The sequence below is a fragment of the Aotus nancymaae genome, unplaced genomic scaffold, assembly GCF_030222135.1.
Source record: "Aotus nancymaae isolate 86718 unplaced genomic scaffold, 86718_ANA_hifiasm-v0.15.2.pri h1tg000108l, whole genome shotgun sequence".
Taxonomy (NCBI): domain Eukaryota; kingdom Metazoa; phylum Chordata; class Mammalia; order Primates; family Aotidae; genus Aotus; species Aotus nancymaae.
In genome coordinates this window covers 4612558-4625458 of record NW_026988523.1, presented here as the reverse complement: position 1 = coordinate 4625458, position 12901 = coordinate 4612558, and the positions used below count along the sequence as shown (strand labels likewise).

General features: G+C 43.2%; 1 pseudogene; it reads left to right on the top strand.

Annotated features, from left to right (window-relative positions):
* The first annotated feature begins 6384 nt into the window (after positions 1–6384).
* On the top strand, positions 6385–7966 carry LOC105711689 (large ribosomal subunit protein uL4-like; annotated as a pseudogene).
* The last annotated feature ends 4935 nt before the right edge of the window (positions 7967–12901 follow it).

Below are 12901 nucleotides of genomic sequence, written 5' to 3'. Positions count from 1 at the left end.
ATCCATACTTTTTAAAGAGACAAAGTCTCACTCTGTCATGTAAGCTGGAGTGCAGTGGTGCAATCATAGCCGACTGCAGCCTTGAACTCCCAAGTGATCCTCCTGCCTCAGCCTCCTCAGTAGATGGGATCACAGGCATGAGCCAACATGACCAGCCCTCATTGCTATGTATTTTTGATAATTGTCCTTTTCCTGACATATACTTTCCTGTGGCAGAATTTAGAGAGGCTAAAGAATATATGAATAGTGTAGTAGAAATAACATGGGTGCTAAAATCATGGGCTCTGGGTGGTTTTGTTTCTAGAGATGGGTTCTCACCGTTTTGCCCAGGCTGGTCTTGAACTCCTGGGCTGACATCATCCTCCCACCTTTGCCTCCCAAAGTGCTGGGATTACAGGAGTAAACTACCATGCCTGGCTACAGGGAATTTTTTGTTTTGTTTTTGAGACGGTCTCTGTCACTCAAGCTGGAGTACAGTGGCACAATCAGCCCACTGCAGCCTTGAACTCCTGGGCACAAGTAGTCCTCCTGCCTCAGTCTCACTTGTAGCTAGGATTACAGGTGCGTGCCACCATGCCTGGCTGGCTCCACTCCATATCATTACTCCTCTTTTTAGTAATAATCCTTGAAAGATTTAGCTATACTTGGTATCTCTAGTTCTTTTTTGCTTATTCTCTTAAGCACTTCAGTCAAGATTTTGCCTCCACATACCACCAGACTTACTCTTGGGAAGGTGACCAGTGACCTCTGCATTGTTACATCCAGTGGTCTATTCTCAGCCCTGATCTCTGTGCAGCAGCAGCATTTGATGGAGTTGATAATACAATCCACCATTCAACAGATGAGAGAACCGGGCAGGAAGATCAGATCCTACCGAAATCCAACAGAGTCGTACTTTAGAGTGTGTGCCTATCACACACTAAAAACTGCTGTGGATCAGTAACTATCAGCCTGCTTTTCGGCTGTCAGTATAAGAAGGGATTCTGACTAGTAAGCAGAGCTACAACTGAGAAGTCAGTGGTGGTGTAGTTACCCTACTTATTGAGTAATTGGGCAGGGTCTCATCTGAGGATGTCCTCCACATGCATTCTGTCCCATCTTCTTCATACCTGCTTCCAGGGCTTTGGTTCTTCTTGCCCTCATGGTTGTTCCTCCTGTTCTCCTCAACTCTTAATATTGGAGTGTCCAGGATTCAGCTCTTGGTCCAGTCTTTACACACATTCTTTTAGAAATCTTACTTGGCCGGGCACGGTGGCTCACCCCTGTAATCCCAACACTTTTGGGAGGCCAAGGTGGGCAGATCACAAGGTCAGGAGATGGTGACCATCCTGGCTAACACAGTAAAACCCTGTCTCTACTAAAAATACAAAAAGAATTAGCCGGGTGTGGTGGCATGTGCCTGTAGTCCCAGCTACTTGGGAGCTGAGGCAGGAGAATTCCTTGAACCTGGGAAGGTGGAGGTCACAGTGAGCCAAGATTGTGCCACTGCACTCCAGCCTGGGTGACAGGGCGAGACTCTGTCTCCAATAAAAAAAAAAAAAAGGAAGAAATGTTACCTAATGTTATAATTTAAAATTGCATCTACGTGCTGACAGATCTCAAGTTGTTGTCTCCCACTTGACTTCCCTGAATTTGGAGTCATCCAGTACTGTTGACATCTTCATTATTTTAAGTTTAGCTGGTCCCAAACGAATTCCAGTCTGCTTTCACAGACCTCCCCCAATGCATTCTGTCCCATCTCAGTTGATGGCAACTGAATCCTTCCAATTACTTAGGCCAAAAACCGTGGAGTCATAGTGACTCTGTAATTTCTCTCACAGCCCATCTCTAATCAGGAAAACCTCTAGTGCTACCATTAAAATATCTTTAGAATCTGACTAGTTCGCACTGCCTCCGTTGTGACCGCCTGGTCCTCTGCTGTCGTCATCTCCCGCCTGGAATCCTGCAGTAGCTTTCTAATTGGTCTCAGGCTTCTACCTTTCCCCCTCTCCCCGAGTCGGTTCTCAACTGAATGGTGAAAATAATTCTTTCAAAATGTAATCAGATCATGCCATTTCCTTCCTCAAAACTCTTCAGTGGCTTCCCGTCTTCCTCAGCGTGAAAGCCAAAGTTCTTTCAGTGGCCCACAGGGTCTCATGATGCATCCCCAAGTCACCTTGCTGACCTCTGCCCCTGTCTTTGCCTTCCTTGCTGTGCTGCAGCCACACCAGCCTCTTTGCTTTTCCTCAGACACACCAGGTGTGCTCCTGCCATAGGCCTTGGACCTGCTGTGTCGCCTGCCAGAAAAGCCCTTCCTCCTCAACTGCTGCATGAACAGTTCTCTTGAATGACTTTCTCAAAATCTCCTCAAGTACACCATCCAATCCCCTTAGCCTCTTTTCCCAGAACATTCTAACATTCCAGAATTTTCTCTGAACTATCCCAAACCACTCACTACAACAGCAAGTGTCCTAGTGACTGCTCAAATAATTGTTGAATGTATTATCTTGAAGATGCAAAGGAAGATGGTAGTTTTGAAAATACGCACCAGAAGAACTAAATTGATTTTGAGTACCTCAGCGTCTGCAACAGGATGAAACCCATGCTTCCGGAATTCAGAAAGTCATAAAGAGAGAAAAGGCGAGGCAAAAAGTACAATTAAATGTGTTATGTAGACAATTAGGTCAACCAAAAGGGGAGCAAGTTAAAATAATTTGCCGGGAAACAAATTGCATCACAAACATCAAGCCCATCACCGAAGCAGTGAGGAGTAGAATTGGTTGAAGAAAATCAGTGATGCGGAAGAGAGGTTCGAGAAGCTGCCATGGAACACAGAGGAAAAAGATCAAAACTGTAAATGGACAGGGTGATGTCAGACCTAGGAGACCAAAAAAAAAAAGACTACTAAGAATTACATAGTGTTCCTGTGGAAGAAATCCAAAAAGTGCAACAGAGCAATCATCAAAAACATTATTTTTCCTGTATTCTTTGATGAAAACTTAAGCTTTAATAAAGTCCTTCGGGAGAAAAAAAATTTGTCAAAAGACACAGTAAGTTACATTGTGGTAGAGTATATGATTACAAGATTAAAGGGGTAAATTCGATAAGCGTTGAGACCTGAAAAATGTGTTACCTACAAGGAAGCAAAGCTTAAGCTTGTCTCAGTGTTTTGTACCACTAAATTATAGAAATACTAGAACAGCGTCTGTACATTTTTGAGAGGATACAGCTGTAACTCAAGAATTTTTATACCAAATTAGTTGTCACTTAAGAATGAAAACCATTGAGGATTCTGTGGATCATTGGAAATTTTTTTTAAAAAGGAATGCAAACCAGGCTGGGCTCAGTGGCTCACACCTGTAATTCTAACACTTGAGAGACTGAAGCAGGAGGATCACTTGAGGCAAGGAGTTTGAGACCTGCCTGGGCAACAGAGTGAGACCTTGTCTCTAGAAAAATTTTAAAAAAAATTAGCTGAGCATGATGGTGCATGTCTGGAGTCCCAGATACCCAGAAGGCTGAGGTGGGAGAATCATCTGAGCCCTGGAGGTCAAGGCTGCAGTGAGCCGTGATAGCACCACTGCATTCTAGTCTGGGTGACAGAGCAAGACCCTGTCTCAAAAAAAAAAAAAAAAAAAAATGAAAACCACAAACAATATTCTTAAAAATATGAGAGTTCAGAAAACATCCTTATTTTTTTCTTGATAAAAATTACTGGACAATTTATGTTACACAGGCAGCTAAGAGAAATCAAAATTGAGAGTTCAAAAACAGGTAATTCTTCACTTAAAACCCTTTGATGGCGTCTCCTTGCACTTCCAGTGAAAACTGAACTGCTTACCTTCCTTGATCTCATCGGTTGCTGCCAAGGTAGCATTCTGTTTTACATCAGAGCACACTCAAAATAATTCAAGGAGAATTTAATAAAGGTAAATTTATAAAGGTGGTAGGACTTAAAGAAACTACAAAGGATAGTACAGCTTGAAGGGTTGAGGGAAGGCAGAGGTTATCAAAACCTGGAAGGACAAAGTCACATGGAGAGGGCTCCCTTGACTTTTGGCCAAGGGGTGCAGCCAGCCTAAGGTGATCTTACAGGGAAAATGCCAGGGGAATAAATATCCTGGCCTACTTGTTTTATTCCCTGTGATCTGGTGCTAGGACTCCCTTTTTTTTTTTTTTGGAGGGGTGGGCACTGGGGGACAAAGTCTCACTCCGTCACCCAGGCTGGAGTGCAGTGGCACAATCTTGGCTCACTGCAATCTCCCCCCTCCCAGGTTCAAGCTATTCTCATGCCTCAGCCTCCGATGTAGCTGGGATCACAGGCATGCACCACCACACCCAGCTAATTTTTGTATTTTTAGTAGAGATGGGTTGCACCATATTGGCTGGCCAGGCTAGTCTCGAACTCTTTACCTCAAGTGATCCACCCACCTAAGCCTCCCAACATGCTGGGATTACAGTTGTGAGCCACCGCGCCCGGCCAGACTCACCTATTTTTGAACCCAACTTAAAAACAAAGGGCAAGGGATCCCAGCGATGTAAGCCACACCAGTCACCATCCTAAATGGAGGGTAGAATGTGCATCTGATGCCCAGATTCCATCCTCCAGCTATTGTGGATGTTGTGAACGTTGGCTGCCAGTGGCTCACAGTTGCCCCCTTCTCTGGAGAATGACCATCAGCCAATGGGAGCAACTTCATATCTGAATTAAGTCCCATCCCTGGGGGTACCTTGGAGCCAATGGTAGACTGATACTGGGATCCAAAACGATGAACCCCTTATTTGAAGGCAGGACAACTCCACGGTGTGATATATACTTCAGATGCCACACACACCCTTGAATCTGGCCAAGGCTAAACTTTACCTGAAACCGTTTCTTCTTAGCCTTTTCCCTTCATTGTCTTGCATCCCTTAGTCTCTTAGAGTTCGCTCCTTCAACAAATCACACGCACCTGAATCCCTGTATCCAACTGTTTCTAAAGAGCCGAACCGAAGGTTAGTACCGATAATGGTCCCAGAAAACAGGTTCTAAGGATGGGATTCTGGAATTAGATCACCCACTGAAGAGAGAGCAATAAAGATCATATCACTGGTGGTAGGGAGGACTGTTATAAGTACTGATATCAGTAGTCTCTGACGTGCAGTAGCAGTACCATTGCTAAAATGTTCACCTCTGGTGAAATGAGAGGGATACAAGTAGAAGGGAATATGAAAGTCATGCCATATCTGGCATTTGAGAGGAACAGGAGACAGTCATTTTAAGGATTTTGAAGTGGAGCGGCTGCTGCTAAACACGATTCATAGCTTGGAAAAAAAGAAAATGACAGATATGACAGATGCAGGGCAATCAATCATGAACGTAAAGCAAAATATGAGAATCAGAGAGTCTCTAATTCTTGAATTGAAAGTATTTAAAGAGACCTTTATTTCCTGAAGTTGAAGAGCAGAGAGAGTTGAAGATGAGGCCCAGAATTAATTTTAAGGTGGCAGCATTTCAAAGAAGGATGAATTTTCAGCCTCAGCAAGTTTCCTATGGCCAAAGTCAGGATCTTGTTAGGGAGGAACAGGGCCTAGAGACTTGGGATGGGATATCTGGGTAGTAGATGCCCCTGAGGGTCTTGTTTTTGTTTTTTTTTTTTTTAATAGGATTTCACTCTGTTGCCCAGGTTGGAATGCAGTGGCACATTCTCAGCTCACTATAGCCTCCACATCTTGGGCTCAAGCAATCCTCCTGCCTCAGCCTCCTGAATAGTTTGGTCTACAGGAACATGCCACCATGCCCGGCTAATTGTTTTGTTTTCTGTTGAAATGAGGTCTCACTATGTTACTTAGGCTGATCTCAAACTCCTAGGCTCAAACAATCCTCCCACCTCAGCTTTCCAAAGTGCTGAGATGACAGACATGACTCACTGCACTCAGCCCACTTGAGGATCTTGAATACTCAGATTCCCCAGAACTCCCTGCAGAAGTGGCCCAGTCCCTCTGTTAAAAGTAAAACTTCATTTCCCCCTTCACTCTTGCTTGCTTGAAAGCTATTCAGTATCCTCAAAACAAGGCAAGTAACTTACAAGAGGATGCTGGCCCATCTCAGGATCTGCCCCCTCCTACCTACCTGGCCACCAGACCCATAACCCCTCTGGAATCCAAGCTCAAGAGAGAGGTTTAATGATTTGCCCACCACTCACATGGGTGATGTGTGACAGAGGTGAGGCTGTAATCCTAAGTGGAACTAGTGATCAGATCCTTTACAGCAAGTTGCAGGCACTAAGGTAGCTTTCTTTTATAAATAAATCTCTCAAACTTTCACTGAGTCAATAGAGACGGGAAACAGGTGATGATCAATATCTCCCTATAAACAAGTATCATACACTGAGATTATTAAGTTACTACTCAGCCCATTTTTTTTTCATTAACCTACTTTCCCATATGCAAGGCTGGCTACATAATTTCCAGGACCCAATGCAAAATTAAAATGTGGTGCACATTTTTAAAAGCACAGAGAACTTTTCCTGTGGCAGCAGCCTGGGTAAGATGAGTGTGGCTCTCTCCTCTCCACCATGGTATGTGCTCACCCACTAATATCAGTGTACTTCGAAAATGGGGAGTCATCTGACAAAAATGTCACTTTGCGTGCTGTATTCAAGGCTCCTATTTGACCAGATATCGTGAACTTTGTTCACACCAACTTGCACAAAAAAACAACAGACAGCCCTAAGTGAATTAGCAGGTCATCAGACCACTGCTGAGTCTTGGGGTACTGGCAGAGCTGTGGCTTGAATTCCCAGAGTTCGAGGTGGTGGGACTCATCGTTCTGGTCAGGATGCTTTTGGAAATGTGTTATGGAGGCCGAATGTTTGCACCAACCAAAACCTGGCACCAACCAAAACACAACCCCAAAACAATATGCCATCTGTTCTGCTCTGGCTGCCTCAGGCTTACCAGCACTGGTCATGTCTAAAGGTCACGGTATTGAGGAAGTTCCTGGACTTCCTTTGGTAGTCGAAGATAAAGTTGAAGGCTACAAGAAGGCCAAGGAGGCCGTTTTGCTTCTTAAGAAACCTAAAGCCTGGAATGTTAACAAAAAGGTCTATGGCTCTCAGTGAGCGAGAGCTGACAAAGGCAAAATGAGAAACTGTTGCTGTATCCAGAGCACAAGCCCCTACATCATCTATAATCAGGATAATGGTATCATCAAGGCCTTCAGAAACATCCCTGGAATTGCTTAATATAAGCAAACTGAACATTGTGAAACTTGTTCCTGGTGGGCATATGGACGTTTCTGCATTTGGACCAAAAGTGCTTTCCAGAAGTTAGATGAATTGCATGGCACTTGGCGTAAAGCTGCCTCCCTCAATGCACTCCAGCCTGAGCAACAGAGCAAGACTCCATCTCAAAAATATTTAAAAAAGAGTAACTACGATCTTCCCATGCACAAGATGATCAATATAGATCTTAGCAGAATCTTAAAAAGCCCAGAGATCCAGAGAGCCCCACGAGCACCATGCAAGAAGATTCATCACAGAGTCCCAAAGAAGAATCCATTGAAAAATCTGAGAATCATGTTGAAGCTAACCCATACTCAAAGACCATGCACCAGAATGCCATTCTTCACTAGGCCAGGAATCACAAGCTCTGGGTGGATAAGGCAGCAGTGGCAGCAGCAGCACTAGAAGCCAAATCAGATAAGAAGAGGGTTGCAGGCAAGAAGCCTGTGGTTGATAAGAAAGGAGAGAAAGCAATTGTTGGTGTTAAGAAGCAGAAGAAGCCTCTGGTGGGAAAAAAAATGCAGCAGCTACCAAGAAACCAGCAGCTGAAAAAAAGTCAGCAGAAAAGAAACCTACTACAGAGCAAAAGAAGCCTGCTGCATAAACTCTTAGATTTTATTATTCCATAAAGGTCAAATCATTCTGGACAGCTTCTTTTGAATAAGGACCGGATCAAAGAGGCAATGAGGAAAAAAAAAAAGCACAGAGAAAACGATGTTAAAGTACCAATATATAAGACTTTTTCCTTGAAAAATATTTTTATTAGTTACAAAGCATAATAGGATGAATATCAATAATTGTTAGAGAAATCAAAATAACAATGAAGGGCTGGGCATGGTGGCTCCTGCCTGTAATCTCAGGCATTTTGGGAGACTGAGGTAGGTGGATCACCTGAGGTCAGGAGTTCAAGACCAGCCTGGCCAACATGGTGAAACCCCATCCCTACTAAAAATACAAAAATTAGCTGGGTGTAGGGGTGTGCACCTGTAGTCCCAGCTACTCATGAGGCTGAGGCAGAAGAATCGCTTGAACTCGAGAGGCAGAGGTTGCAGTGAGCTGAGATCACACCACTGCACTCTAGCCTGAGTGACAGAGCAAGACTCCATCTCGAGGATCCAAGATGGCCGAATAGGAACAGCTCTGGATTGCAGTTCCCAGCAAAAACACAGAGGGTGAGAGATCACCGCATTTCCAAACGAATTTTTACTGCCCACAGACCAGGAGATTCCCAGGCGGAAAAGCACCACGAGTCTCCAGCGTGGCTGTTTCAGCCAGCGCAGCAGGTATCCACACAAAAACTCACAAAAATCCAGGTGCCATTTGAACTGGCAACTGGAATGCCCAAGAGACAGGGTCACCCGTTCAACTGTAAAAAAGGGGGCTGAAACAGGGAGCCAGGTGATCTGGCTCAGCTGGTCCCATCCCCACAAAGACCAGCAATCTGAAATGCTCTGGATTGAGAGTTTCACAGCAAGCACAGCTGGATTCAGGACGGTCCAGCTCTGTGGGGGGAAGGGTGTCTGCCATTCCAAGGCAGTCTACCACTACCAAGGCGGTCTGCCATTACTGAGGCAGTCCGCCATTACCAAGGCAGTTCTAACTATACCCCTACAAACAAAACTGCAAGGAAGTTCACACAGCAGCTGGGCAGAGCATACGGAAGCTCAGCAACGCCTCTGCTGGCAGACTGTAACTAGGCTACCTCCTCACTAGGCAGGGCATCTCTGAAAAAAGGCAGCAGAATGGCAGGAACTTATAAATAAAGCCCCACCTTCCTGGGACAGAGCACCTGGGAAAAAAAGGCATTATGAGTTCCACTGCAGCAGACTTAAACGTACTCACCCAGAAGCTCTGAACAGAACAACGGAGCTCACAGCTCAGCACTTGAGATCCTACAAGGGATAGACAGCTCCCCAACCCCCATATAACCAAAGAGACACCTCAGAAAGGAGAACTCAGGCTGACATCTGGTGGGTATCCTTCTGGGACCAGATAACAGAAGAATAAACTGGCAGCAACCCTTACTGTTCTGCAGCCCCCACGGGTGATCCCCAGGCAAGCAGGGTCTGGAGTGGTCCTCCAGCAGTCCTACAGTGAGGGGCCTGACTGTTAGAAAGAAAACTAAGAAATAGAAAGAAATAACTTCATCAGCAACAAAAAGGACATCCACTCAGAGACTCCATCCAAAAGTTACCAACTACAAAGACCACAGGTAGATAAATCCACAAAGATGGGAAGAAACCAGTGCAAAAAGGATGAAAATACCCAAAACCAGAATGCCTCTCCTCCTCCAAGGGATTACAACTCCTCACCAACAAGGGAACAAGGCGGGATGGAGAATGAGTCTGATGAATTGACAGAAACAGGCTTCAGAAGGTGGATAGTAACAAACTTCTCTGGGGTAAAAGATCATGTCCTAACCCAATGCAAAGAAACTAAGAACATTGAAAAAAGGTTAGATGAGATGCTAACTAGCATAAACAGCTTAGAGAGGAATATAAATGAATCGATGGAACTGAAAAACATAACACGAGAACTTCGCGAAGCATACACAAGTTTCAGTAGCCGAATCAACCAAGCAGAAGAAAGGATATCAGAGATTGAAGATCAACTCAATGAAATAAAACGAGAAGGCAAGTTTAGAGAAAAAAGTAAAAAGAAATGAACAAAGCCTCCAGGAAATATGGGATTATGTGAAAAGACCTAATCTACATTTGATAGGTGTACCTGAATGTGATGGGGAGAATGAATCCAAGCTGGAAAACACTTTTCAGAATATTATCCAGGAGAACTTCCCTGACCTAACAAGGCAGGCCAACATTCAAGTCCAGGAAATACAGAGAACACCACAAAGATATTCCTCAAGAAGAGCAACCCCAAGGCACATAATCATCAGATTCAGCAGGGTTGAAACGAAGGAAAAAATGCTAAGTGCAGCCAGAGAGAAAGGTCGGGTTACCCGCAAAGGGAAGCCCATCAGACTCACAACGGATCTCTCCACAGAAACCCTACAAGCCAGAAGAGAGTGGGGGCCAATAATCAACATCCTTAAAGAAAAGAACTTTCAACCTAGGATTTGATATCCAGCCAAACTAAGCTTCATAAGCGAAGGAAAAAGAAAATCCTTTATGAACAAGGATTTCATCACCACCAGGCCTGCTTTACAAGAGCTCCTGAAAGAAGCACTAAACATAGAAAGGAACAATAAGTACCAGCCACTCCAAAAACATACCAAATGATAAAGAGCATTGAAGCAATGAAGAAACTGCGTCAACTAATGGGAAAAACAACCAGCTAGCATCAAAATGGCAGGATCAAATTCACACATAACAATATTAACCTTAAATGTAAATGGGCTAAATGCCCCAATCAAAAGACACAGACTGGCAAGTTGGATAAAAAGTCAAGACTCATCGGTGTGCTGTATCCAGGAAACCTATCTGACATGCAAGGATACATATAGTCTCAAAATAAAGGGATGGAGGAAGATCTACCAAGCAAATGAAGAACAAAAAAAAGCAGGAGTTGCAGTCCTAGTCTCTGATAAAATAGACTTTAAACCAACAAAGAACAAAAGAGACAAAGAAGGGCATTATGTAATGGTAAAAGGATCAATGCAACAAGAAAAGCTAATGATCCTAAATATATATGCACCCAACTAGGGGAGGGACAGCAGGGGGTGAGGAGTTGGGGAGGGATAACATGGGGAGAAATGCCACATATAGGTGATGGGGAGGAAGGCAGCAAACCACACTGCCATGTATGAACCTATGCAACAATCTTGCATGTTCTTCACATGTACCCCAAAACCTAAAATGCAATAAAATATATAATTAAAAAAACATATATATATATGCACCCAATACAGGAGCACCCAGATACATAAAGCAAGTTCTTAATGACCTACAAAGAGACTTAGACTCCCACACAGTAATAGTGGGAGACTTTAACACTCCACTGTCAATATTGGACAGATCAACAAGACAGATTATTAACAAGGATATCCAGGACTTGAACTCAGACCTGGACCAAGCAAACCTAATAGACATTTACAGAACTCTCCACTCCAAATCCACAGAATATACATTCTTCTCAGCACTACATCACACCTACTCTAAAATTGACCACATAATTGGAAGTAAATCACTCCTCAGCAAATGCAAAAGAATGGAAACCATAACAAACAGTCTCTCAGTCTCTCAGACCACAGTGCAATCAAGTTAGAACTCAGGATTCAGAAACTAACTCAGAACTGCACAACTTCATGGAAACTGAACAACTGGCTCTTGAACGTTGATTGGATAAACAATGAAATGAAGGCAGAAATAAAGATGTTCCTTGAAACCAACAAAAATGAAGACACAATGTACCAGAATCTCTGGGACACATTTAAAGCAGTGTCTAGATGAAAATTTATAGCAATAAATGCCCATATGAGAAGCAAGGAAAGATCTAAAAGCGAAACCCTATCGTCAAAATTGAAAGAGCTAGAGGAGCAAGATCAAAAAAACTCAAAAGCTAGCATAAGACAAGAAATAACTAAGATCAGAGCAGAACTGAAGGAGATAGAGACACAAAAAAACCCTCCCAAAAATCAATAAATCCAGGAGCTGGTTTTTTGAAAAGATCAACAAAATAGACCTCTAGCCAGATTAATAAAAAAAGAGAAGTGAGAAGAATCAAATAGATGCAATAAAAAATGATAAAGGGATATTACCACAGATTCCAAAGAAATACAAACCACCATCAGAAATTACTATGAACAACTCTATGCACGTAAATCAGTAAACCTGGAAGAAATGGATAAATTCCTGGACACTTGCACCATCCCAAGCCTAAACCAGGAAGAAGTCAAAACCCTGAATAGACCAATAACAAGGGCTGAAGTTGAGGCAGCAATTAATAGCCTACCAACGAAAAAAAGCCCAGGTCCAGATAAGTTCACAGCTGAATTCTACCAGACATACAAAGAGGAGCTGGTACCACTCCTTCTGAAACTATTCCAAACAATCCAAAAAGAGGGAATCCTCCCCAATTCTTTTTATGAGACCAACAAAATCCTGATACCAAAACCCAGCAGAGACTCAACAAAAAAAGAAAACTTTAGGCCAATATCCATGATGAACACAGATGCAAAAATCTTCAATAAAATACTGGCAAACCAACTGCAACAGCACATCAAAAAGCTTATCCATCACAATCTAGTAGGCTTCATTCCGGGGATACAAGGCTGGTTCAACATACACTAGTCTATAAACGTAATTTACCACATAAACAGAACCAAAGACAAAAACCACATGATTATCTCAATAGATGTAGAGAAGGCCTTTGACAAAATTCAACAGCCCTTTGTGCTAAAAACTCTCTCAATAAACTAGGTATCGACGGAACATATCTCAAAATAATAAAAGCTATTTATGACAGACCCACAGCCAATATCATACTGAATGGGTAAAAACTGGAAGCATTCCCTTTGAAATCTGGCACTAGACAAGGATGCCCTCTCTCACCATTCCTATTCAATATAGTATTGGAAGTTCTAGCCAGAGCAATCAGGCAAGAAAAAGAAATAAAGGGTATTCAATTAGGAAAGGAGGAAGTCAAATTGTCTCTATTTGCAGATGACATGATTGTATATCTAGAAGACCCCATCATCT